The 26,299-nt window shown below is 37.7% G+C and overlaps 1 protein-coding gene across 7 annotated transcripts in view; it reads right to left on the reverse strand.

Annotated features, from left to right (window-relative positions):
- The window catches only part of SOX6 (SRY-box transcription factor 6), a 501,080-nt gene that overhangs the window by 179,081 nt on the left and 295,700 nt on the right, over positions 1-26,299 (reverse strand). The gene's annotated exons all lie outside the window — the stretch shown is intronic.

Below are 26,299 nucleotides of genomic sequence, written 5' to 3' on the forward strand. Positions count from 1 at the left end.
GATTTCAGTACAAAACAACCACAAAGACCTCTATTATCTTATCGGTCTTTGGTTACAACAGCCGAACCAATATGACTAAGTTCTAAAAGACTCTTTTTTTATACAAACACCAGAATACTGGAATTTCTTTATTTCATGATCAGTTAGCGATTGTTGGTGCTCCCATATGCTACTGTCCAGTCCTCAGTCAATAAAAAGTTTTATAAATGCTGCTATTGTGCTTTGTAGCATCCAAATGCAGAAGGCAACATAGCAAACATGTCCAGCATGCAAACCACACAGGCTAGCTTCTTTAGTGAAGGTGTGAGAGTCCCCCTGACCCTCAAATGAAAGCAATTCCTAATGTAACCCAACAATAAGATAAAATAAAATCCTATATGTATAAACAAGACTGGAAGATGTGTGTAGTAATTTATGAAATCATAATTTAGTGCAAATTCTGTCAGATAAACATAGATTATCTCCAAAATGTGGCTTAAAAAAGCTCTGCTCGTGATGTGGTCCAAAATGCTTAACTGATGATCTGCAGGATTCTGCCATACTCCCAAATGTGCTTAACACCAGATGCCTAGCACATTTCAGATGTTGGTAAATCAAAAGCAGTGTGGTTTGGAGAAAGAGAGTGTATTAACACAATGCATAACTCAGTAGTAACCTGCGGACTGAAAATCATTTTAAGAGTTACATTATGATCTGCTTAAAATGTGTTTGCACCCCCATACTGTTCTAGGCTGGCTACCTATATTACAGGGAGAAGTATGAGAGGACAAGAAGCCTCCACAGGGTCATTATGACCCACCCTCCCAACCACACATGTGCATGTAGGTGGGGAGTGGACAGGGAAAGCATCACAATTACAGGGCTAGCTGCACTTCTGTCCTCTCTCTGGTATCTCTGAGAGCACCCCTTCAGGTGTCAGGTGTGCTTTTAGCTATCCTGGAGCAGTATTCCATAATTCTTCTATTCTTACCAGGCCATGGCCTACAAGTACCCTGTAGGTCAACCATGATTACCTAGCACATTGTACTGAGATTGGGGACCTGGGGCTTTTCCCTTCATGAGTCTGTGACTAGTGGGTTATAGTGAAAAAACATCCTTCTTAAATCAAGTACTGTGTATGTTGAAGCATCTGGGGGGAGAAGGGGAATGATTTAAAAAGAGTCTTCACAAATGTTTCTTTTAACTAACTAGATAGTAACCTCAGAAGGCCTAACTTTTTCAGGTGCTCCCAACAAGTGTCTATGTCTCAGCCTGGTTCCCCCAAACGACTACCCCTCCCCTTGAAAAAGTGGTCCTTTGTAAACCTGCTGCATTCTTTCGATCTCCTGTGCTCGCAGGGCTTTTCCTGTCCTGACATTGTCTCTTAACTATCAAGTTTTTGCTGAAAAGTGGCTTATCTGGTGCCACTCTTTTTCCTTCCTAATTGTTTTTCCCAGCAGCCCCCTTTTTAAACTAAACCAATAAATTCATACAGTGAACATCCCAATAACCAGGTCAACAGACAATAGTAATCAATTATTACAGAATAGCTCCAAATCCATCAGAGGAAATAACCTGTATGAAGTATAGGGCCAGCTTACATTACTTTCCCCCAAGTGACTCTCTGAGTCACAGACTGGTCCCTGATCTGCTCCTTGGGCAGCAAAACTAAGCACTGTCCCATACTTAGGTCTGTGGTAAAGACACAACAGAGCCCTAAAAGGAAATCAATTTCAGGAGTGTAATTGCTCCTGGCCTTAGGGGGAATATGACACTATCCATAGCCTCCCCAGATAGTAACCACTAGGGAAATGGCTGAATATTTGTATTTTTATCCAAATATCATCTTATAAAGTTCGCACACACACATACAAACAAAAGCTAGAAAACTATTTTAGACAATCCTTAGAGCACGTCAGCTTCATTAATATACTTGGACAGTTTCTGGCAATTATACAACCCTACTCTATATGTTGTATGCTATTTAAAAGAAAACTATCCCTTTTTTTCCATAGTGGCCCTCTAAAATTCCACAAAAGAAATACCTCTCAATATAAACAAAGTCAGGAGTATATACTGTTGTAAGTGTATATGGCTGCACATATAAATCTGGTTGCATGTATTAATTCATGTACATGCAACCAGCAGGAACATGAGTTGCTGAATTAATTATTCCAAAAGTTTTACAAAAGTAGAGATTTAGAGTTTAGAGGTAAATGATTTCAGAAATTGTTTGTATCTGTTCAATGGCCTCTGTTTGGAATCTCTGTGTGAAAAAAATGTGTCAACAATGAAGGGAAACAGAGAAAATATGTATCAGATATTCCAAGCCTCAGTAATAGATATCCCGTTCTCCCTACATTAGAGGATGATGAGACAGGAAAGCCCAAAGGTAGAAAGTAGTGTTAATAGTGATTTAAAGACAAACACTGAAAATAAGAGGTCGAAGGGAAAAGAGAAGTGAGGAATTTTGACCAGTAGCTCAGAAGAATGTAATCTAGGACACTGCATTGGTAATCCAGATAAAATGAACAGGATGGTGTTGTATTTGAAATAATTATTATTAAGAATACAGACAAGAGTTAGAAAAACAACAGTTACCTGTATTAAATATATAAGATTTAATTCCAAGAAGCTTCAAGTAAAGCTACACAAGCAAGATAAGCAGAAGGATGGTTTAGTTATTAGGGTGCTAACTTGAGATGTGGGAGACCGAGGTACAATTCACTGCTCTGTCCGACTTCCTGTGTGACCTTGGGCAAGTCACTTAGTCTCTCTGGTCTTCAGTTCCTATCTATAAAAGGGAGATAAGAATACTTCCTTACCTCATAGCGGTGTTGGGAAGATAAATACACTAATAACTGTGAAGCACCCTAAGTTAGATGAAGAGGAAGAAGTCCAGTGTCTGTTTTTACCAGAATTTCACCCACTAATGCTCTCCAGCAGGGCATCAAATTACAAATATTTCCTCATCAGAATGACGTTTACCTGCTGTTTGTGAAATCAATAGCATTATACAATCTAATCCTTTTCATGGATCTCAAATACACACCATGCTGATTACAGGATAAGAGTTATGAGAAGCAGGGCAAAGGATGATTTGAAGAATGATGGAGGATTTCCATTTATTGTAGTCCATGTGATAATCAACAACACAAGTAAAAAAGAAATTCCATAAAGTAGATCATTTTAAGGTCCTGGAAAGACAACTAGATGATGAAGGTGTGAGGTTTTTTTTCATTCTCTATTAATTGGGATTATCCAGCTATAGTGGCTGGTCATCTGGAAGAAAACAAGTACCTTACTCTCCTCAACCTTTAAGCATATAAATATTTCGAAAAGTAATATGGTAACTATATAGATAATTTATTCATTACATATACTTTATCATATTTATATTAAATGTATAGTAATAGGTCAAGATAGATTAGGTATTGAATACACTTGATTGTGATGTTCACAGCTGAAAACTGATGTACTGTGTGGAGAAAATTCTGCCCTTTGTTACATCTCTTCAATCTCATTAAAGTCAATAGGCTTGCACAGGTGTAACTGGAGAGCAGAATTCGGTTTTTTGCCAAATGCACTATTTCTAGTTCACTGTATGTTTGGACTCGTGCGCACACAAACAAACATACAGACAGGAGTAAACATGTAAAGAAATAGGCTGATAAGGAAAGACTCTATCAATGGACTACGTTGATCCAACAAAACAAGCTACTAAAGGTACAGTGTAGCTAGAAACATTAAAGAATTAATAAACAGGAAATCTATCACACCGGTATAACTGTCACCTTCAGAGAGTTAAAATGAAACAGTGGGAACAAACAAATGATACTCCATAGTACACTGTGGCATAAACAAGAGTCAATTACATTGACTATTCTAGCAACTGCAAGATATAAAATAGACTTACTGGGCTCAATCTTCAGCTGTGTCCAATAAGTGACAGGCACTGGTAAAGGGAAAAGACACAAGAGCAATTTGTGGCTAGCAGCTCCTGGGGCTAATTCTATTGTTGTCCCTGTCTCTATCATAGTTTAGAGCAGTTTCATGGTAAACTAACCTGGGCCAACTATGGTCCCAAGGGGCCAGTATGCCAGCCGAGAACTACTGGAGAGCAGCTGGCTTTCTGGCTCATTTGTGCCACTGGGGCAGTGCTGAGGAGCTGTCCCAATATCACTTGTAATTTATATCAGGAGATACAAAAGATTTAAGGGCCTGCGGGTAAAAAGAAAATGCAGTCACTCCTGTGCTACAATGTCACCAAATGTACCTCTCTGAGACAGGAGGGCTGCTGGATACAAGACAGGGGCAGCACCAAGATGCCACAAGTTGCAATAGTAAAGATGGCAGAACTTCTGGAGCTTTATATAGTGTACAGGAACAATAAATATACAGGGATACCGTTCTGCAACAATACATTTCACTGTATCCGTACCCCTGTCAGGATCATTAAGGTTCCCTACACTAGTTTTATGACTGCCGGTGAAATTTTGAGCTGTAAATATACATAATCAAACTTCCCTTTACTATTGGAGACTACCCTAGCTCATTCCTTAACCACAAAGCATAGCAGGCCCATGTTACAGCTTCTTCAAGGAGATACAACGAAGTAGTAAAAAGGTTTGAAAACCCACACCTTTTACTTTCCATGACTTGAAAAGGCCATACAACTGGTTCCATATCAATAGCCTTATTCTTCACAGCAAGAGAAAGGGAGTTTCATCTGGGAATGTGGAGCATCCAATATATATAGCACTTTTCCTTCTGAAGACTGGGCCTCAAGTATTGTGTGTCAGGTGGAGGGGTGGGAGGGTTGTCTTTTATTCAAATGTTCAAACACCAAGATCAGTAAAGTAGTGGCTGGAAGAGCAGAGATGTTTATCTTAACATTGGTCAAACCTCCCAGTAACAACCATAATGTTAATAATACTTTTGATAGCTAACAAACTGTTCTTTTACTATTCCGACTTGCTTCTTTTTTAATCCAACAGAACCACTTACTCCATGGTCCTGATTCACCTTTCACTCCATTTTTACTCTGGTACAGTTGTTCAGAGGCAGTACTCCTCATTTACACATCACTGCGAGAGAAGAATTGCATCTTTCTATTACCTCTACTGTCCCAATATAGGATATATCAGTGGGCCACTTCATCCAGTATCCTATCTCTGGCCCTGATTCAATGCCAACTAAAGTCAACAGGAAACCTTCCCTTGACTTCAGTGGGCTTTGGATCAGGCCCTCAGACAACAGTCCGTAGCAGATGCTTCAGATAAAGGTGCAAGAAGCCCTGTTGTAGATAATTTTGGAATAACAGATTATTAATAATAATAACTTGCCTAAATAGAAAGTTTCTTTCTAACCCCATCAGTTAGTGATTAGCTTATGGCCTGAAGGTCTATGTAGCTTGTTTAAAAACAAATTCTAAGTGTGGGTCTTCTCATTATCCATGTAAGTGTGTTAGCCTTTTGGGCACCTACTAAACTTTTACCACAAGAACTTATTGAGGTTAATGAGTTCCATAGGTCAATTATGCATGGGGTGGGAGGAGTGGGGGTAGGAGAGAAGGATTTCCTTCAATCAGTTTTAAACATGTAGCTCTTCAGTTTCACCAAATGTCCTCTTTTTCCTGTATTATGGGAAAAACTCACTAGGATCACCTGTTTTACGTGCTCTATAAAAACCTTTATTTTATGTTTATCTGTTATACCCCCCCCCCACACACACACACACACACCTCTTCTCTGAACCAACTACCTCAATTTTTTCAAAATATCTCTTCTGATGGAAGAAGTTCCTTGCCTCTAATCATTTTTGTCACTTCTCTCTGGACCCATTCTACTTCTGTGATACATATTCTAAGATAGGGTAGCTAGAACTGAATTCTTTTTTCCAGCTGGGGGCTTTCTATTCAATATATATATAAATGGTATTATGTTGTTTTTCTATCCTATCTTTATACTTCCTAACATTTTGTTTGCTTCGTTGACCACTGATGTTCACTGAGCAGAATTCCATTGAGCCACCTACTAAAGACATCATGTCTTTTTCCTGAGCGGTTAGTTAGTAACCCTTCAGTTATTCAAAATCAGATGGGAAAAAGCCCTAAAAAATAAGAAAATAATCCTGCACCAGCTGGGTGCTTGTGCCTTTGCATTGGTGTGTATGTCTTAGCAGTTCTTATCCACCTCTAATTTCTATGATTCTATATGGCTGTAAAATCTGCAAGACAGAAACCTTCTTTGTTGTAACTTCTACTTTTAGATGTGCTTCTTTAATCTGTAGGTTTATTTGTTTTGTTTTTACATAATGATAGGTAGTGCACCTTTTGGAATTACAATGTTCAGAGTCAAAAATGATGACAGTCTGGTTTAACTAAGATCTTATCACCAACACACAAAGATTAGGAGTTTGTTGGAGGAAAATATGTAAATGAAGATTTCAGGATTGATTTTGAAATTGCTCCATTTCTTTGATTATTCTTTCATAGCTCAGTACAGCTGGATAAAAATATTCTGTTTCCATGTTCAACTTTGACTTGTACAAGTGATTTCTGGGTAACATAGTACTCTTTAAAATGAATCTTATATTTTTAGAATGTAAACATGATACATCTCCAAGCGATCTGTAAAATTTTTCATTCTTTTGCAACTGGTATGTATCATTATTAGGGCACAATGACAATGAATGCTGGTTTGGGAGGAAAAGCTCCCTTATTAAAATACATATGCAGAACCACAGGACTGTGCTGAATATCTATTTTAATAAGGTAACTTTGGAAGGTGAACTGTATATCTAAATAGACAGATAAAGGTAGAAGAAAAGTGAGTTTAATGCCTTATTTGAAGAATGAAACTCATCTGAATTATTTTCAATTCATTTTTCTTGTGTAATAATGTCACTGATAATGACTCATGATTTCCTTAGATGCTATTTGCCCTGAATAAAACCAGTTTATGGAGTATAACACATTTTTGCCATATGTTTTAGTTAGTTGTCTAGTTCATTATACAGAAGGTATTGGTAACAGTTAGCTAAAGGAAGCTATAAAAGGTTTAGGTATTATTTCATATCCTTATCAAAGAAAAAGATACCATTATCTCAACTGAATACTTTACAAATGCTGCTGGAAAAGAAGTCTCAATACCATACTTTTAGACACTAGATCAGGGATCGGCAACCTTTCAGAAGTGGTGTGCCGAGTCTTCATTTATTCACTCTGATTTAAGGTTTCGCGTGCCAATAATACATTTTAATGTTTTTAGAAGGTCTCTTTCTATAAGTCTATAATATATAACTAAACTATTGTTGTATGTAAAGTAAATAAGGTTTTTAAAATGTTTAAGAAGCTTCATTTAAAATTAAATTAAAATGCAGAGCCCCCCAGACTGGTGGCCAGGACCCGGGCAGTGTGAGTGCCACTGAAAATCAGCTCGCATGCCGCCTTCGGCACGTGTGCCATAGGTTGCCTACCCCTGCACTAGATACTTCATATATGTTAAGCTTGCTGGTTTTAAAATATGAGCTGCAGAAAAGGAATTTTTTTCAAATGCCATTGTTTAATTTTGTTATAAAGTTTGCTCAGCAAATAATGTGACTCTTCTTTCTTTCTTTGTTCTACATTTTGAAAAATAATTTCCATTTCAATTTTTGTAGCTCCATCAAGAGGATGATGGTCAGAAAGTTGAGGTCTGAAGTCCACACACATTTTGTGCATGCACTTACAGTAGGTGAGCATGCAATACAGGTGCAAAAACGCATCAAGACCTTAGATTTCTGAGAATCAGATTCTAATTCTGCTTCCCAAAGGCCAAAATCTGGGCATGTGACAAAGAAAGAATCCTCCCCACCATACAGGCAAGGAAGCCATTCTATAGCTGCTACTGGGCTGCAAAAGTCCCTGAAGCTGTTGCACTACCACTCTGTGATAGGCCAGGCAGTGGATTCACATAGTAATAGATCAGCTACATCCACCATGACTCTCTACATCCCAAAACAATCCCTTCACTTGGGGACTAAGAATGCTCCAGGAACCTTCCTTACTGCCCTAAAACACAACAGAACTGCAGTAATTCTACTGCATCTAAGATCCACAGTATGTGCAGGGTAAAGGATAGCAGTTGCTCTCATGAAATTTATTCCTGGTTTCCAATGTCTTATAGTCACTTTTTATTTCCGTGTAAAATAAGGTACTTCTGGGATTTCTAGTTAGCACCTATTAGCTGCACCACTCAGAAATGTCTAAATATAAATACAGTGAATATTAGATAGTACTGCAAGATTTATATACTTTAAATATAAATTTTAATTTTGATCTTAATTACATGTTTCATGTCTTACAAATACAAACAAGTATATCAATGAAAAACTTATATTTGCCTCTGAAGATTTTTATTGCCTCTGGTTATAAGTAATAAAGAAGTGAAGTTTACCGCAAAGCAAGGACATTAGCATACCCTGTCTATCAAAAAAACCATAAAGAGGAAACTTCCTACTTTACTTTAGAGGAGACAATTTAGTCAAAAGCCTTTGATATGTGTAGGAAGACAACATTTTACCCATTTAGAATACACAATATATAGGACTTTATCCGAAAGACTGGCAAAGTCAATAGAAGGACTTTCATTGACTTAAGCGGACTTTAAATCAGGCTCATAGATCGTATGCAATGAACATTAGTAGTAGCATTAGGTGGTCAAACAAAGAAGGCTTTAGACTTGTAAACCTCCAGATCCTTCTAAATCTTACTCAAAATTGGAATAATATAGTTTAAGACATTTCTAATCTGCTAAACATAATATGCTGTCCTGCAAGACCATCTCAGCAGAGCAACTTATTACTGCAGAAAATGGAATGTTACAAAGCCTTCTGAAATTGTCAGAATTTCATTCTTTTATAAACAGAGGAATTTTCAACCCGCATAAGTGAATGCACCCCCACGCAAACTAGAATTCCTAGGAAACACTGCAAAATTATCGAACCAGTTTCTTAACTACATATACAAACTCCCAAATCATGTTAGTCAGAGCAACAAAGAGATGGCCTACATTTACAGACCAAAGTTCCATCCATGTTCTAACAGTATTCTGGTCTAATTATACTCCAAACCACAGGCATGAGTACATTTAGCCAGATGTTTTTAAGAAGCAGCTAAAAAATAGAATTGGGAATTTTTAAAATTCAATATATTTCTACACCAAACTGATCACAAACCAAAATATTTATCACAATCATTTACTATGAAGTCACTTGGAATGAAACTGCTCAAAACCTTAAACCAGAAAACATTATTAGGTTGTTTTGATACAAAACTGTATTTACAAAAATACTCTACAGATGAGATATAAACACTGAGTGAAATACAAATATGAACCATTCAAAAGAGTTAATGTAATATTAGAAAGTCTAGGCTTTTGGCCTAAGTGGCTACCATCTACAGTACTCTATCTAATGGCACCCCAGAGTACAACTGGAAACACCAAAGCAAGCAGGGAATGAGGCATCCCACTCTGATAGTTCTCCAATTCTAAACACCATAAAAATGCTGAGATGCATTTAGGAGAAACAGAGACATCAAATCCCATTTCTTCTTCAGGCATCAAGACCCAGTCCTAGATTAAAGCTGCATTTCCTTGATTTATTTGCATAGCGCACATTATTTCCTTGTTATTTTGCCTCTTACAGCACTGAACCTAACAAAACGGGATAAGAAAGACAGACAGACACTGACAGACAGACAGACAGAAAGAGGAGAAAACTATGAAATGTCCTATGAAATGCCCTTCAACTCATTTTGTACAAAGTATGTGCTATGTTTTGATCAACATATTTATTGTAGCTGGAAGTAAATCTTCATGAGACACAATCTTCTTGAAAGTTACACTGAGTGTAATTGGGAAGCTGAAGCATCAATCTTTCTTTTTCAACCAATCAGCCAAGAGGTTGATGGGGTTGCAGAAGAATTTTGTACTTCCACAATGTTCTTTTAGAGCCATCTTCTTTCTCTCTGAGGGTTATGTAGCATGCTGAACACCCATTCACAGGAAGTTTAGCTTAGAAATTCTCAGTAAAACTTTCAAAAGCATCTTAGTGACTTGGGCACTAAGTTGAGATTTGTTGGAGGCATGTATCCATAGATTCTCACTGAAAGTGATGTCAGCATAAAAGAAAGCTGCAAAGTTTCTTATCAAGTTCAAGACTGCCTTTCAGTTGTTTTTACGGCATAATCACCAAATGATTCTAAAATGATAACGCAACATTGTGATTGTATCAAAGGGAAAAAAATAGCTGATGTTGAAGAGCTGCTGAAAGGTCTGGAATATTACATATCACTTTGCTAAACCATTTCAATAGTTTGGCACTAATTGGAACTTTTTTTTGGCAGCCTCACCCAAGACAACAAAGATGAAATGTGTTCAGAGGTATATAACCCTCTCATTCCTAGGGCTCTTCCATGCGTGTTTCAATGCATACTCGTGGGGTAGTGTAGAGAAGTTTATGCTTCTGCTGCTGCCCGGGCTGTATAATTTAGTGCCCTGCTCCTGCAAGATGTTCTGTGTTGGTGCCCCACTGAAGTCAATGGGTTCTATGTAGATTCAAGAATCCACACAAGCAGAGCAGTCTGCAGAACTGGGGTTGGGATAGGTAAAGAAAAGACTCCAGTCTCCACAGACATCCATCTGGCGCCTTTCACAAACAAAATTGTAACAACTTAATTTAAAAAAAAAAACAATATTCATACAAATTAGGAAGCATTATTTAAACCTACTTTCTCATGCAAAAAACTTACATATTTTGACCAACAAAAAAATTGATAGAAATTTAGATATTATTTCAGTGTTTATAATTCATATTTATTAAGAATAGTTATTTTTTCCATTGTTCAATCTATTGCATACCATTTACATCTCAGATATGATTAAGCTAACATTGAGAATAAAGAAGACTATTACAAAAAACTATTTCTTTTGAAAATGTGACAAAACTATTATTAACTCTTCACCAGCTAACCTTCTAATTCTCATAATATGATTTAATCAGTCTTTTTGTCTTCTCACTAGAGAATCCACCATGCCAGAACATGAGCTAAACATCACACATTCTCATTTTATGAGAGAGAAAAAGCAGCAACATTTAAAGTTTTCCAACAAAAACTGAAACATTAGCTTAGCTTAAAACACATATACACTTTACAGTGGCAGTTGAGGTATATTGCAGTGATTGAGGTAACAGGCCCTACATTTAACAATCTGGGGTGCTTGTATCCAGGTATTCTCAGAGGATGATGGTTGGCTCAAGAATTCATTTCCCCTTAATGGTCCATCAGAACCTTGCTAGTTAGCTTAAAAGCAGATATAAGATCCACCCCTTTTTCCAGGCTTTTTCCAGAAGAGTTGGGGTGTGTTTACTATTAACAATGCAAAACTATGTTTATTTTTGTTACCTAATCATAATATTAATAGCTTTTATGTATTCATTCAGCATAGGGTAAGTTAATATTAGTTTCCATATAAATTTCTATATGTTCTTTACGCATTTCACTGTTTTAAGCAATATTTTATGGCATAGGCAAAACTGCCATACTGCCAATTTTCTATAGCACATTTGACAAGTAGCTCATCAAATGTATTGTATGTAGTATTGGATGATTCATTGTCAAATAATACTTCTGACTATCCACCTAGTACCTGGTCTTTTGACATAAATCTAATTATGCTTCAGAAAATGAAGGCTTGTTCTCTGAAGGTTAGAACAAACAACATTGCTAATTTATAGCTATATATAAAAAAATGAGGCAAGTTACCCAGACATAAAGCTAGCTATCGGCTGAACAATGAACATATTTCATGCTCATAGACCCAAAAACCCTCATCAAGCCCCACCCACAGCCAGTCCTTAACACTGAGTATTCATTGTTATTTAAACTCAGGATTTGGTACCTGTTTGCATGTAGACATATCTGAAAATGCCTTTCCTATGCATTTCTATCTTCAAAAGTGTCAGAATATGGCTCTACACCTGAGAATTATTCCAAAAATAAGGTCCTAATTTTCAGAAGTAATGAGCACCACAACTACAGCTGGAGTCAATGGAAGTTAATAGCTGCCAAGTTTAAGTAGGTTTGTAGATACAGCTGGTCAGGAATTTTCTGACAGAACTTTTTTTTGGGGGGGGGAAGGGAGCGGTGTCAGAAAATGCCAATTTGTCAAAATCAAAAATATTCTGCAGTTTTCCTAGTCTCCTGTCTGCTCACCCACCCGCCTTCCAGGATTTCCAGGTTCCTGGGAAGCATGGGCAATTAGGGAGCATATTTCATTTTGGCAATACCAAAACGCTCCTGCTGCGGGAACATTTTGGTGTTTCCCAAACGAGAGATTGCAGACCCCCAGTTCCACTAAAAACTTCATGTTTTGGATTTTTGTCATGATTTTGGATGAAAATATTTCCAAAACCTTGAAATGTATTCCTGGAAGTCTTTTTTCCTGGCCAGCCCTATTCATAGATTTTAAGACCAGAAAGGACCACTGTGATCATCTAGTCTAACTCCTTGCATAACACAGGTCTGAAAATTTCACCAAGAAATTCCTGCATCCAGTCCATAACTTCTGGTTGAGCTATAGCATCTCTTTTAGAAAGACATCTAGTCAAGATTAAGACACTTTAAGTAATAGAGACGACACCACATATTTAGGTATGTTGGGGCAGTGGTTAGTTATCCTCTCTGTTAAAATTGTGTGTTTTATCTCTTGTCTAAATATGTCTAGCTTCAGTTTCCAGCTAGTAGATCTTGTTATGCCTTTGTTTGCTAAACGAAAGAGGCCTGTGCTATCTGAAACGATCTCCCCATGTAGGTATTTATAGACTTTGATCAAGTCACTGCTTAACCTTCTCTTAGATAAATGAAATAGATTGAGCTTCTTTTGTCTCTCGCTGTTAGGCAGGTTTTCCAGATCTTGAATCCTTCTTGTAAGTCTTTGTGAAGCCTTTCCAATTTGTCAACATATGGCCCAGCTTTCTCTGTAAAACTGACCTGTCCTTGTTATTATTTACCACTTTACCAATTCTTGTGTAGCTCAAAGATTAAAGCACATTAAGTGTCCAACATTTTTCTGATTCAGCCTGTCTCCCTCTATTTGATAATCTTATGTTAATTATGGTACTTCCATCTCAGCATGACAAGGTAATTTCACCTACCTGACAGGTAGGTAAATATTATTAACACCATTTTACAGATTGGTAAAGATGAGGTACAGGGAGATTATGCGATTTTCCTAAGGTCACTCAGCTAGTCAGTGGTAGAGCTGGGAACTATACCCAGGAGTCCTGACATACACCTCCTCTCCCCCCACCACACACATATCATGTGTATTAGCCATAAGGCCATTCTTCCCCCATTTGCCCCCTGAAAAGTTTCCTTCCCTCTCTCAGTTCCAATTTCTGTCCCATTCGTTTCTCTTTTTGTTATCACTGTCTCCTCTTTGCTGCCACCTTCTCCTTTCTCTTTCCCATTTTCCCACTGGCCCTTTTTCCTAAACAGAGCCGCCTTCCCCTCAGTCCTTTCTGTTCTTGAATTTCTTTGTAGCCGCTCTGGTCCTGTTTCTCCTGCAACTGTGTCCTGAAGGTGAAATGTGCTGCTGTCCAGGGCCTCACAGCAGTGCAGATAACCTATTCCTGCCTCACTGTGCTGCCATGACAGGCACAGTGGGACTGGGAGCAAGGTAGCCAACAACGGGAGTAGTGGGAAAGGGAGAGGAAGTAGGAGGAAACACTGGCCACCTGCTTAAAAGCCAGGAATAGTAAGTGGGAAGAGAAGCAAAAGGGGAAGCATTACTCACTGCCAGCAGCCCTGCTTATGAGTGACATTTCACTGAGAATGAGTGAGAAAGAGTGACAGCAGGGGCAACTGTGTGGCTGTCATTCCAGATGGGTGACCCTTGGTAGGTGTGGGAGCTGCAAGTGCTACGCACCTCTGAAAAATCAGGCCCACTTTTTTTTATATTAGACACTGCAATTATAATGTAGGTAGCCACTCGTCACTGGAGACCAAAAATGAGGCTGATACAATATATTTGCAAATACAATAATGGAGGGAATCTTACATTTATGATACTATATGCAGAGATATCCACAGTCAACCTGTGTTAGGCAAATGCCTAAGTGGCATCATGTTTAGGCACCAAAGGTAAAGAGAAGCTCTTTCATTAGAAGTTAAAAGGAACTCTGATTCTTAATGGATCTGAAATCCTATGTTTCAAGCAAATCACAGAACAGTTATGCCCATTTAATTTTCTTTACCTTTCTTAATAAACTTCTGTTTGTGCTCCCTTTATGTTACCAATCAAAACCTGAAAGTCCCTATAGGCTTTTCCTCACTTAGTAAAACTCTGGCTGTACAAACCTGTGTAAAAGCCTTTCTGTGTATTTCACTGTCTTTTGAAATCCTGCAATTTGAGTACAGCAGTTGCATTTTTAACAGTAGAAGCTGGTTTAGTACCGTTAGTCAGAATGCATTCCAGGGCCCGGAGAAAACTAAAGTTTCCTTGTAAACAGTTAAATAAACTATAAACCCCCATAAATGAATTTCAAAGTATAGTGAAACTTGCCTATAAATAACCTTCAAACCTCTGAGGTTAGAACTGTGATCTTTATGCGCACAGAGCGCATATGGGGCACTTATCAATCTCCAGTATTTCAAAGTCAAAACAAATGTAAAAGAAGCATCTTCGTATATCGTAGTATGCTTTAAAAATGTCAGAAATGTCAACCACTTGTATACTGTTCATATTATCCCTAATTAATATAAATTACATTTAATTTCACATCTACTAAAACATACTGCTGCCCAAAATAAGGACTATAATTTTTATCAGCAATTATTATTACTGATGCATCAACACAATTATTTAAATTCAATGTATATAGAGGCAGAATCTATGCAAGCATTTACAGTTTTTGTTCCCTCTGTGCTCCTTCCCTAATTTTTGTGGCTTGGAGTTCTTCCAGATGCTGTCTCTGACTTTGTGGTTATGTATTTGAGATCCCATCTCCTGATTCATTGCATTCTTTGATTGACAAACAGATTCAGATATGAAAATAAACAGTTACCTGCATGTAATTGGTGTCTGACAGCTGCACTGTTACACTTTCAATTTGTGGTGAAGGCTTGTTCTCGGTAAACCTACTGTTTCAGATTTTATCCACATCTTGGGTCTCTGAGTCTGTGTTTACCAAACTACTCAGTAACCGGTGGCATATGTGGGCTCCACACTATAAGCTGCACTTCAGATTCAGAGGATTTTCTCTCCCCCTCTCCCTCACATAAACTGAATTATTTAAAAAAACAACACTGCGTTTTATATTTCTAAACTGATGTGCCTCCAAATTGAATGCAGAACACTTTCAAACTCTTTTTCACTAGAGGACCACTTTTTTCTGATTTAATGTACAGTATAATACCTTCATTGGTAGATTAAAAATGTTAGACTAGAAGTAAAACCTATTATTATATGCTTTTTTAGCGGTTTTGTCTTGTATAATTTATGATGAATTATGTAAAACACACCAAACTGGTTATGCTGCAAGCTGCTACTTGCATGCTGCAAACAATCACAGTTTCCACTGAAAAATCTGTATGATAAACTGGGACTTAGCAACTTAAAATTCCTGGGGAAATCAAGTACATTTTTAAGTATTGGGTTTGATTATTTAATCAGACAACTTGCATTTTGCCCTGGCTAATTCGGAAGGCTGATAATATTTTACTCATAAAACAATTGTGCACCTGTTGTGATGGAAACCTATTCAAACAAATCTCAATAGGCATGAGGGTTCATTCTAAATACGAGCATGCTAGCTTCTCTCATTACTGGAAACTACAGGGCAACCCATTTTAAAAAGCCATAGGGGCAGATCTCAGTTTAATCTTGCTGTGTAACAATGGAGCACCTTTATGATCAAATTCAAACATGGATTACAATATACGAATGTAAGTTAAGCAAAGTGCTGGTGACACATACTAAATGAAATTGAGACAAGTTTCTCCTGTCTAACATCAGCAGGTCCTTGCTACCATCCTACCAAATAGAGCAAGTGAAATCTCTTTTCAAATGTTTCTAGAGTCTAACCCAACCCTCACCAAAACTAATGGAAAGACACCTATTGACTTCAATTGGACATGGATCAGGCCATTAATAAAACAGATTTGCTTAAAGTTATTTAGTACGTCAGAGAAGATGTAAACACAAGTTTTCACAATTTATATCACCATTTGAACACACGGCCAAATTCCATTCTTACTTATCCTAGGGCAAAGCTGGAGGAACTCCCATTGACTTCAATTAGGATCACAAGTGACTAACATAACTTTTAATTTAAGTACATTATATGTCAAGACAAAGATCAGGATGCATGGGTGAAATTAACAACAATTTAAAATAAAGAAGGAACCTAACAAAAAGAAACCGCATAGAATAGTAACAAAACAATAAAACTTCAGTGTGAGATCTAAAGATAAAGTGTTAGTTTCTAATTCCTGTTGTATTAGTGTAACTCCAGAGTGACTCTGTTGGATTTCACTTAAACATCTCTGTCTCAATACTGGGTGATGCATACTATGAGTTCATTAGTAATGCACTTACGCACCCAGCTGATTTCTGTTCTTTCTTAGTTATTTCATTTAGACAAGTCCTTTGGTACAGTAACATGTGTGTGTACAATTCTGTTAATTTACAAGTGTAAGTAACATATATGTATGAATCAATGGGACTTAGGCAAAGTGACATAGGTGCTTTTGAAAATGTAACCCATTGGTATGTACTCTGCAGGGGGTGGGAAATAATGATTTACCTGAAAGACATGAGATGTTTGATGGATAAATTTACAAAGCAATAAAATTTTGTAAACCCATACAGTAAACCTATTCCAAAATATTTCAAATTCACTTTGCAGGGTGGCAGTGGATAAATAAATAGATTGGGAGTCAGGAGACCTGTCTCAGGGTACATCTACACAGCAAACAGAAACCTGCAGCAGTGAGTCACAGACCCCGGGTGTACAGAATTCGGCTCATGCTACAGCACTAAAAATATTGATGTAGATGTTCCAGAGCCCAAGCTCCAGCCTGAACCGCAACATCTACGCTGCTGTTTTTAGCACCCGCAAGCCCAAGAGTGTAGACCCAGGCTCTGAGAATCACTGCTGTGGGGCTCTGTTTGCCATATACACGTACCTGCAGTGTTGATACATGCTAAGGCCCCTTGCAGAACACACACGCATAGAGGCCTCTTTTCTGGAAAGATTCCCTATTGAGGAATCTGTACTGGGCTATCTTGATTATCACTTCAAACGTTTTTTTTCCTTACTTAATTGGCCTCTCAGAGTTGGTAAGACAACTCCCACCTTTTCATGCTCTCTGTATGTGTATATATATCTCCTCAATATATGTTCCATTCCATGCATCTGAAGAAGTGAGCTGTAGCCCACAAAAGCTTATGCTCAAATAAATTTGTTAGTCTCTAAGGTGCCACAAGTACTCCTGTTCCTATTGAGGAAGGGACCTTAAACCCCACGGTAGTCATTAAGACTTACGCACATGCACAAGCACTTCCCTGAATCAAGGCTAAAGATTGTATTTGCCAAGAATATGAGTAGTTTGTGCAGATGGACTCTGGCTAGATCCTGAGACACACAAACAAAAGCATGCAAACCACACTATCTGACACCTGGACCCTGCAATTGCTTTGTAGCTCCTGTCACAAAAGGATCGTAGAGAGGCCTCTCCATGTGTTGTCAATGAGCTCAAACTGGGCAAGAAATTTCCATTCTGAGCTCTCAGTGCTGTACATTAGTTTTCAGACAGGTGTCTATGTGCAGCACAGTACCAGAATTTAGCCCTATGTCTGCACTCAGTGACAATACCAAAGCCATCAAACCATGATAAAACTCTAGCAAATTAGGGCCCAATCCTGCTACAAGTGAAGGTCTCAATGCTGCAAATTCTTATGCAGGTGCATAAATTTTCCTACTGGGTGGTACACGTGACTTCAGTGAAGTTCTTCTGTGTGTAGAGTATGTGCACCAGTGTTTGCAGGAGTCAAAAGCAGCTCTGCACTGACTTCAGCGAAAGTAGACCTTAAGTTCCAAGTTCCACAGTCCTCAATGAAGCAAAATTCTCTCTGACTTAAATGAGAATGTTGCTCATTTGGAGACCTCAATTATTCAAATGAATAAATATGAATTTTAGGAATATTAAAATATAAATCTAAAAAAAACCCCAGAAAAACTGCTGACTAAAGTAAATTGCAAACCATCCGGGGGTGGGGGGGAGGAAATAAAACTTATTTATTCTTTTTCAAAGTTACTTTCAAACCTGCTTACTGGCACTTGAAAATAAAATTTAAACAAAGTTTTCTAATATTACAGGTGTTCTTGCTACTATTTCTATTACTGAAAAATGCATTGTTACAGGAGATAACAATATATTTTATTTTTCCAATAACTGTACAGCTTTTTTAAAGCATTGAAGTCTTAACACGTATCCTTGGCCCCACCCCAGCACAGTATAGCATGTCAGTGGGCTGGTACGCCACGTGGAGCCCCACCGATTTGAATGGGGCTCCATATGGGCACAGTAGACACACTTCATACTGCACGCATGGGGCCTACGTTTGTATCCCACCAAGGCAAAAACATATTGTTGCACTGTGTACTCCAACACCATTGTATGTATGTAAATACATTGACTTATTTATAAAATGTGTTAGTCAATCTAGATGTGTATAATTTGATTTACATGAAAGGTTTATTACAATGGAATTTGTAGTTGTAAAGTCTTAAGAAATATACATATTAATAGACTTGACATTTTAATATTAGAAGCTGGTGTGATTGTGATAAGTGCTACTGAAACATGATTCCATGGTCATAGTAGCAAAAATGTGAGGATTTTCTCTGTTGCAAATTATGTCCCCCAGTCTTGCAAAGAAGTATGGATACACTTAACACTATGCACTGTAAGCAGTGCCACTGATGTCAATGGAACTACCCACAGTGTAGTTCAGTTGCATCTGAAGAAGTGGGTATTCACCCACGAAAGCTCATGCTGCATGCTGTCTGTTAGTCTATTAGTCTGCAGGATTCTTTTTGTTGCTTTTACAGATTAGAGAAACAGACTACCCCTCTGATACTTGACTACCCACAGTGTGTAGCTAAACAGGTGTATAATTAATTGCAGGATCAGGGCCATCATGTATCTACAAAAATTAAGGTATTGCATGAGAATATATGGATTTCCACCAATTTAAGAGAGATCAGAATCAACACATTTGGCCTTACTAATTATAAAAGTGTATCTTAACTATATATATATATAACAGATAAAACAGGACATAGTAAATGCAACTATTGTGCACTATACTCTTTATTTTGGAGTCAATTTACCTTCTTTACCAAGCATACCCAGAATAAAGACTATCTAAAGGGGTAAATTTTGGATATACTTGTGAAATAGTACAACATTTACATAATGCTAAGGTATAATTTATTTTATAACATCAGTTTAGGCCCAGAAAAGGCAATTTCTGTGACACACTATGCAAAATGACTATGTCTAAAGAAGTGGTAAAATCAAAAGTATACTTAAGATTTAGATTGGTACAAGATAAAGTTAAACATTATTTCATTGGGTCACTGTAATAAATATATTACCAGAAAACTTTACAGCCTATGGTATATTTCTAATCAGGACCAGTTACTAACTTAAGGTGTTTTGGGGAGGTTGTTGGGGAGGAGGAAGGGAATGTTTTCATTGATTTCCCTAATTGGAACCAACTGATCTCTTTTCCTGTGTATTGATTTTTTAAATCCTAGCAGTTAACATAGATTCTAATGTATCATAACACTTCTGACCTTAATCATAGAGTGGGTTTTTCGCTTGTAGCTTTTGTTTGAGTTTTAATTACGAAGACCTTGTGTCTCCAACCCTGAGCTGGGTTTTTAATTGCTAGTATGTATATCATGCAGACTTCAAAAGAAATAAAAGATGTTTATAATAGAGAGCACAAAGGGGAGCTTTGAAATGTCTACAGCCATAGAAAGTGGCATAATTAAAAACCTATGGGTGCTTCTGTGATATAAGACGTATAATGTCTTTTATATATATATATATATATATATATATATGTATATATATATAAAAAGCCAGCTGCTGTAAACACTTATTGTTTGCAAAAGAGGATTTTATACAGTAATAATTGAGACATAATTACTACAAACCCAGGACAAACTGTAAAGTAGGGTAACATGATACTATCAAGAGCCTTATTTTACACAAAATGATCCTCTACACTCTGTGTGGTGTAACCCAAGCCCCTGAAAATTTATCTTTCTATATTTCAGCATTGTTTTATCAACTGAACTAAAAGAGAAAGGATATTTTGTATTAAATGCATGCAAATAGCAATTATCCTACCTGTTACTGAAAAGAACCTAACCTATTATACTTGTAACCACATCGTATTCATAATGTTCACACAGACTCATTCACAAAGAGCTGGCTCTGAGCCTAGTCCATAAATGTGTAATTGATAATCACAAAATGCTAACTGTTGCGCCTCACTGTTCTCTTCCACCAGCTAATATACACAGAAATTGTAGCGTTTTCCAGCTATTCAATGAAGAACACCAGTCAACTACATGAAGAAGCTCTAACAATAAATTCAGTGTATCTAATACTGAGAAAATGTGTGAAGTGGGTTTGTGTTATTAAACTTAAAGTCGCCATAGGAAACAGGGACATGCCTCCCTCTTATCCAACCATTTTCAGACCATTTTATTAATAAGTGCTATGTGGACCAACAGCTTTAGGCTTATATTTGGGAGTCAATAAGGCTCCAACTGTAACTCATTTAATAGAGCAGGGGTCGGCAACCTTTCAGCAGTGCTGTGCCGAGTCTTCATTTATTCACTCTAATTTAAGGTTTCGCGTATCAGTAACACATTTTAACGTTTTTAGAAGGTCTCTTTCTATAAGTCTATAATATATAACTAAACTATTGTTGTATGTAAAGTAAATAAGGTTTTTTAAATGTTTAAGAAGCTTCATTTAAAATGCAGAGCCCCCCGGACTAATGGCCAGGACCCGGGCAGTGTGAGTGCCACTGAAAATCAGCTCGCGTACCGCCTTCGGCACACATGCCATAGGTTGCCTACCCCTGTAATAGAGTATAGGATATAAAAGGGCTACATATAAGCGAGAGAAACAGACAATGCAAATAGACTTCAGTATTGGATAAAACTATGGGCATCAGTCACTGTCCATCCTAAAAATAGAGTATACTGTACAAAGCCAGCATGTGACATTTAAGTCACAATGCCTATAAATATAGATAGTTCAGGTTATAAATGCTGGCAACGGAAGCCATAGCACAAACTTGTAACACAGTTAACCCAGGAGTCACTCATATATAAGATTGCTAGAACAATTCTGACCCTTTTGCAATAATGTCATTGCTTAAGTAACTTAAAGACCGACCTTTATTTGATCTTCAAAGACCCTGCATGCTGAAAAAGACCATTGCAGGCTATTTCAATAGACAACTGCATGATGCATGTAAGACTATTCCAGAGATTTATGTTTGGAACAGAAACAGAAAACTTAAAACAGACCCTTTATAGTGATAAATGATGCTACTTTGCCTAGTTGTGGTCAGTAAAGAAAAACTAGAAACCTAAGCAACAATAAAGCATACATTGGGGGTTGGATCCCTTGCATCCAAACCTCCGTAAAGTAAGAGCTGAATCTGAACCCACTTTGTTTATTCAAAACATCTATATATAGAGCTTGGGCTCTTGGACATGCAATTTGCACATGCAGATATGAGGGTTTTTTTTCCCCAGGTAAGCAGATCATTTTGCTCAGCTCATCTGTTTCATGGGACCTTTTAAAATCTGCCCTGCGTGTTTCAGTTATAAACATATCAAATGATCATGACGACTTATTTAACCACGACGAAGTAGCTACAAAATATTCTGCCAAATGCTCCTCTCGGCTGTACTCATGCAAGCCCACTGAAATCAATGGGATTGTTCTCCTGGAACTCCAATAATTTGGCCCTTTAACAATAACTGAAATTCTAATAAAAAAAGATGTAGACTAAGTGGTTTCACACATCAAGTACAGTATGCAGGAGTAACTGGGAACATGAACAATTCCACTTATGGGAAATAAAAAAATATGTCACTGTCTGTTACCTAGACAGGATGCTTTGCATTCTATTAACAAATGGATGTAGTTTCTAATCAGACCTTGATTAAAAAAAAACACTATTATAATTAATTATAGGGTATATAAAAGTAAAGCAAAAAACACGATTTTATTTATTTTGTCTCTATCACACAATTATTTTTCTTCTCTTTTATCATCTGTGTGTTTCACAAACATGCACAGAAAGAGTTTGTGCTATTAGTACAAAAAGCTTTAATGCATTTTTGAGTGGGGGGAGGAAGGGTGTGCTCTGCCTAACTGAAGCTCCTTCCCACAGGCTCTGAGTGGAAGGGCACTTGTGCAGACACAGAGGGAGAGTATGCGCTCAGGTTAGCCTTAACAAGAACAACACCTTTTATCTAAAGTAAACAACTCCCAGTAACAGTCAGTGCAAAGAGCTGCTCCTCACTGGACCACACCTCTGCGTCTGATAATCAAGATTTTTTTGCTAATGACCTAAAATTGTTTTGTTTTTTTTACTGCATCGCTTCATGTTGAACTCTCAGTAATATAAAAGAAGGAAGCAGCTGCATAAAAGCCAAAAATATCAACCAGTTAAAACGCCCTGACTTAGAATTAATTGCAACCAGGCACAGGGGTAAGTTTTCAAAAGTAGTTCTTAGCAGTGGCAACCACCCGACCTGAAATCCCTTCAGCCCTGGGAAAATGAACCCCATGATCATGGAAATCTAGAGCTCTGAACTTTCCAAAAACAATGTAAAGTATGCTTGGTTGATTACAGGTGGATTTGAAATCATCTTTAGACTACTTCACTTCCTTTATTTACTTCTTACACTCTCATTTTCCAGTCTTATTTCACACTACCCCATGCCTAGAATGTCTTCTTTATCCTCAATGCACCTGGTCTCCACTCTCTTAATTCAGTATCCTCTCAGAACACACTTCTTAAGGTCCACAAATGCTAATCCATGTTAATACGCCATTATGACTCCAAGCTACATCTTTTTAAAGAAAGCTATACGTTACCACCTTGGAGACAGTGGAAAGGGCACTGGACTGGGAATCAACAGATCTGAGTTCTAGTTCCAGTGCTGCCACTGACCTATTTTGGGGCAAGACACTGCCTCTTTCTGTGCCTCAGTTTCCCCTTCTGTGTAATGGTGATGATTACTGCATAGATTTCAAATCACTACAGAACTTCTCAGCATTACAACTGTAGTCTTCTGGGTATCTCTGTGCATTCTCATTGAAATTTTACCTGTCTCTTTGGGAAAAGGGAGTATGTTTCAAATACAATTACAGTAGCAAGGATTTAGATGTGTGACTCCCAATAGCCTGAATGGATGTCAGCTGACAGCAGCTAGGAACACGGCAGAGGAAAGGACCATCAAGGAAAAGTCATCTGTAGTTAGAGCAAGGAGCTCTAAGGAGTTACTAAGGGTTAGAGCAAGACCCTTGGGTTCTATCCCTGACTCTGCTATCGACTCACTATTTGACTTTGGGCACATCACTTCATCTTTCACTACTATGGTTTACTCACTAATACTAATGTTTCCCTTCCTCATAGTGGTCTTAAGAGGCTTTATTAATGTTTGTAAACCATTTAGTGACTGGAAAAAAGGCTCTATTAAAGTGCAATCAACCCTGTGATGACAGAAGCAGTTCATGTCACTCTCCAGAGACTCATCTAGTCAGCAAAGACATAGCTGTTGGCTGGCTTCTGAGAAGTAATGTCTACCTCACCTCATCAGAGGGAAGTTTGAAATGATGCAGAGCCTTTGAAGGAAGAGTGAAAAAAGCGGTGTACCAAAGCACCCTGCCACCAAGCACAGCCAGCCCAGGGATTAATTGGCACTGCAGAGAGAATAAAATCTGGTTCCCTAGATTAGGGGCTCACTATTCTGGAGGGATATCATTCTCTAACAAACACTTCTGGCCAACTCAGGGCCTCAGTGGGAGAGAAGAACAAAGTTTCAGTGGGAGGGGGGCACATTGCTAAATCTCAATTCACATCACTCAAAATTTCTTTCTTGCTTTTACCTTTGGCCATGCTCACCCCCACAGGATAAAACACATGTAATAATCTAAAACTCTCCTTGAGGCAGAAATAAAACACTAAGGACTTAATTCTCATTTATATTAAGGCCACTTTACACCATTTGGGCAGCAAAAAGGGGCCCCAAACTGGATATCACTTACATCTACAGTTTTATAATGTGCACACAACCAGTTAACAAGAGGGCCAAAGCAAAAACTGAGAACTACAAGAATGAGGCAGAAAACGAGTTCATTGCCGAAGTTAACTTGGGCAATTGACACCCAGGTCTGAGCAGCAAGAGTAGTCATTCTGCAAAGCCATAGCCAGGTTACTGTGTCCTCACTGGTGCTGACACACCCGTGTGTGTCACCACATTGTGGAAGAACTTCTCTGTCTTTCTGGGCACACGGCAGGTGGGAAGGTATCAGCACTCAAATGGTTTAACTTGCATTTTCACTGCAAAGCGGATGGGTTACCAACCCAAGTGAAAGCCTCTCTTGGGTTTTAGCTTACAGTCCTAGACAAGCCAGTTATGCTAGGATGAAAGCACCACCAAACTCAAGGAGCATGTGGGTGGACAGAACAAAGTTTGAGCACAATACCTGAGTAAGAGCCTATGTTAACTCTTCAGCGAAAGCAGACCTTATAAGAAGTCAAACTTTAAAAGTTTCAACCAGAAACTGAATGACACTCAGAAGTACATCAAAAGGCTTTATATGCCAAAAAAAACCATCCAGGTAAAATAATGAGGAATATGTTATCCATCGTTGCCAGAGACCCAACCTGTTTTAATTCTGATTTACTACTGGCATTCAGGGAGCTTCTATTTAGAGATTTGGGTAGTCGTATTGTGCAATTAATGTCCAAGTCTTTCCATGTTATCAGCCGACAACATGGTTTTAAATAGATCAGCATTTCGAATGACCAGTTTTTGCTGCCTTTTGTTTATTGCAAGCTGGCATAGCATATTTTGGTAAAACTGTGTATTTTATCAGTCATCAATACTTTCCTACCTAATACATTGCAGTGTCATAACTATACAGGAGAAATCTAATCAAAGGAAACATATAAAAACAATTAGGTTTTGACATGGTATCAGCTGACAGAACTGATTATAAATTTATTAAAAAGGGCCAACCTTCATCTTGTTTACATCTATAGTAAATGCAACATATTTCAGGACCTTTTCCTGGTGGAAATGCAAAATCACAAGCATCCATTTTCTTCAGATAGTCTTTCTTTTTGTTTTAACATTAGCAAGGACATTGTTAATATGACAAACAAATCCTTGTTCCCATGTATTTACAGTGGTCATTTAATAAGACCATAGCAATCAACAGAAATAAATCTGTTCAATACACCTCATAAATAGTGTAAAATAGCTAAGCTCACAGTGGAAAGAAAAGTTCTCTTTCCAATTTGCTATCCAAACAATAACAGCCTGAATTCCCTTCCAACAGGAAAACCCATGGAAGAATCAAAGGGTAGGGAGAGAAACACCTTAAGGATCGTGTCACTGAATTAGATCCTGGCACTGATTAGATCCCAAGTGCCACAAATTTTCTGGGACCTGCTGGAACCACAGGCTATACACGTGGCAAAACTCCGATCAACTTCAATGGTGCTAGGATTTCACCCAGGGTCTCTCTTTCAACTCCAAGGATAATTCAATTGTAAAAAACTAGCATGCTTCAAATTGGACATTTGAAGCACAGGGTTAAAAAAATAATCAAAATTTGACATCCCACCACAATCGATAAGAGTACCTCACATAATACCTATGCAAAAATACATTATTTGGGAATTACTCCTAACCCACAGCCTTTTTCTTTTGGTATCCAGAGATTGAGATATTTAGCTGATATAAGAGAACTAATATAATACATTTAAAGTTTGTAATAAAATTGAAATGAGAGGGAAATATTCTTAACCCTGCTTGTAACTAAGTTTTAAACATAAAAAAGTCTTTGTTTTTTAAACATACCCGTCATTCTAAATAAGTAGGTTGAGTTGGTTAGAAAGAGTTCCAAAGAAAAACAATGTTAATGTATTCA

The sequence above is a fragment of the Mauremys reevesii genome, linkage group 4, assembly GCF_016161935.1.
Source record: "Mauremys reevesii isolate NIE-2019 linkage group 4, ASM1616193v1, whole genome shotgun sequence".
In the NCBI taxonomy this organism is placed as follows: Eukaryota; Metazoa; Chordata; order Testudines; family Geoemydidae; genus Mauremys; species Mauremys reevesii.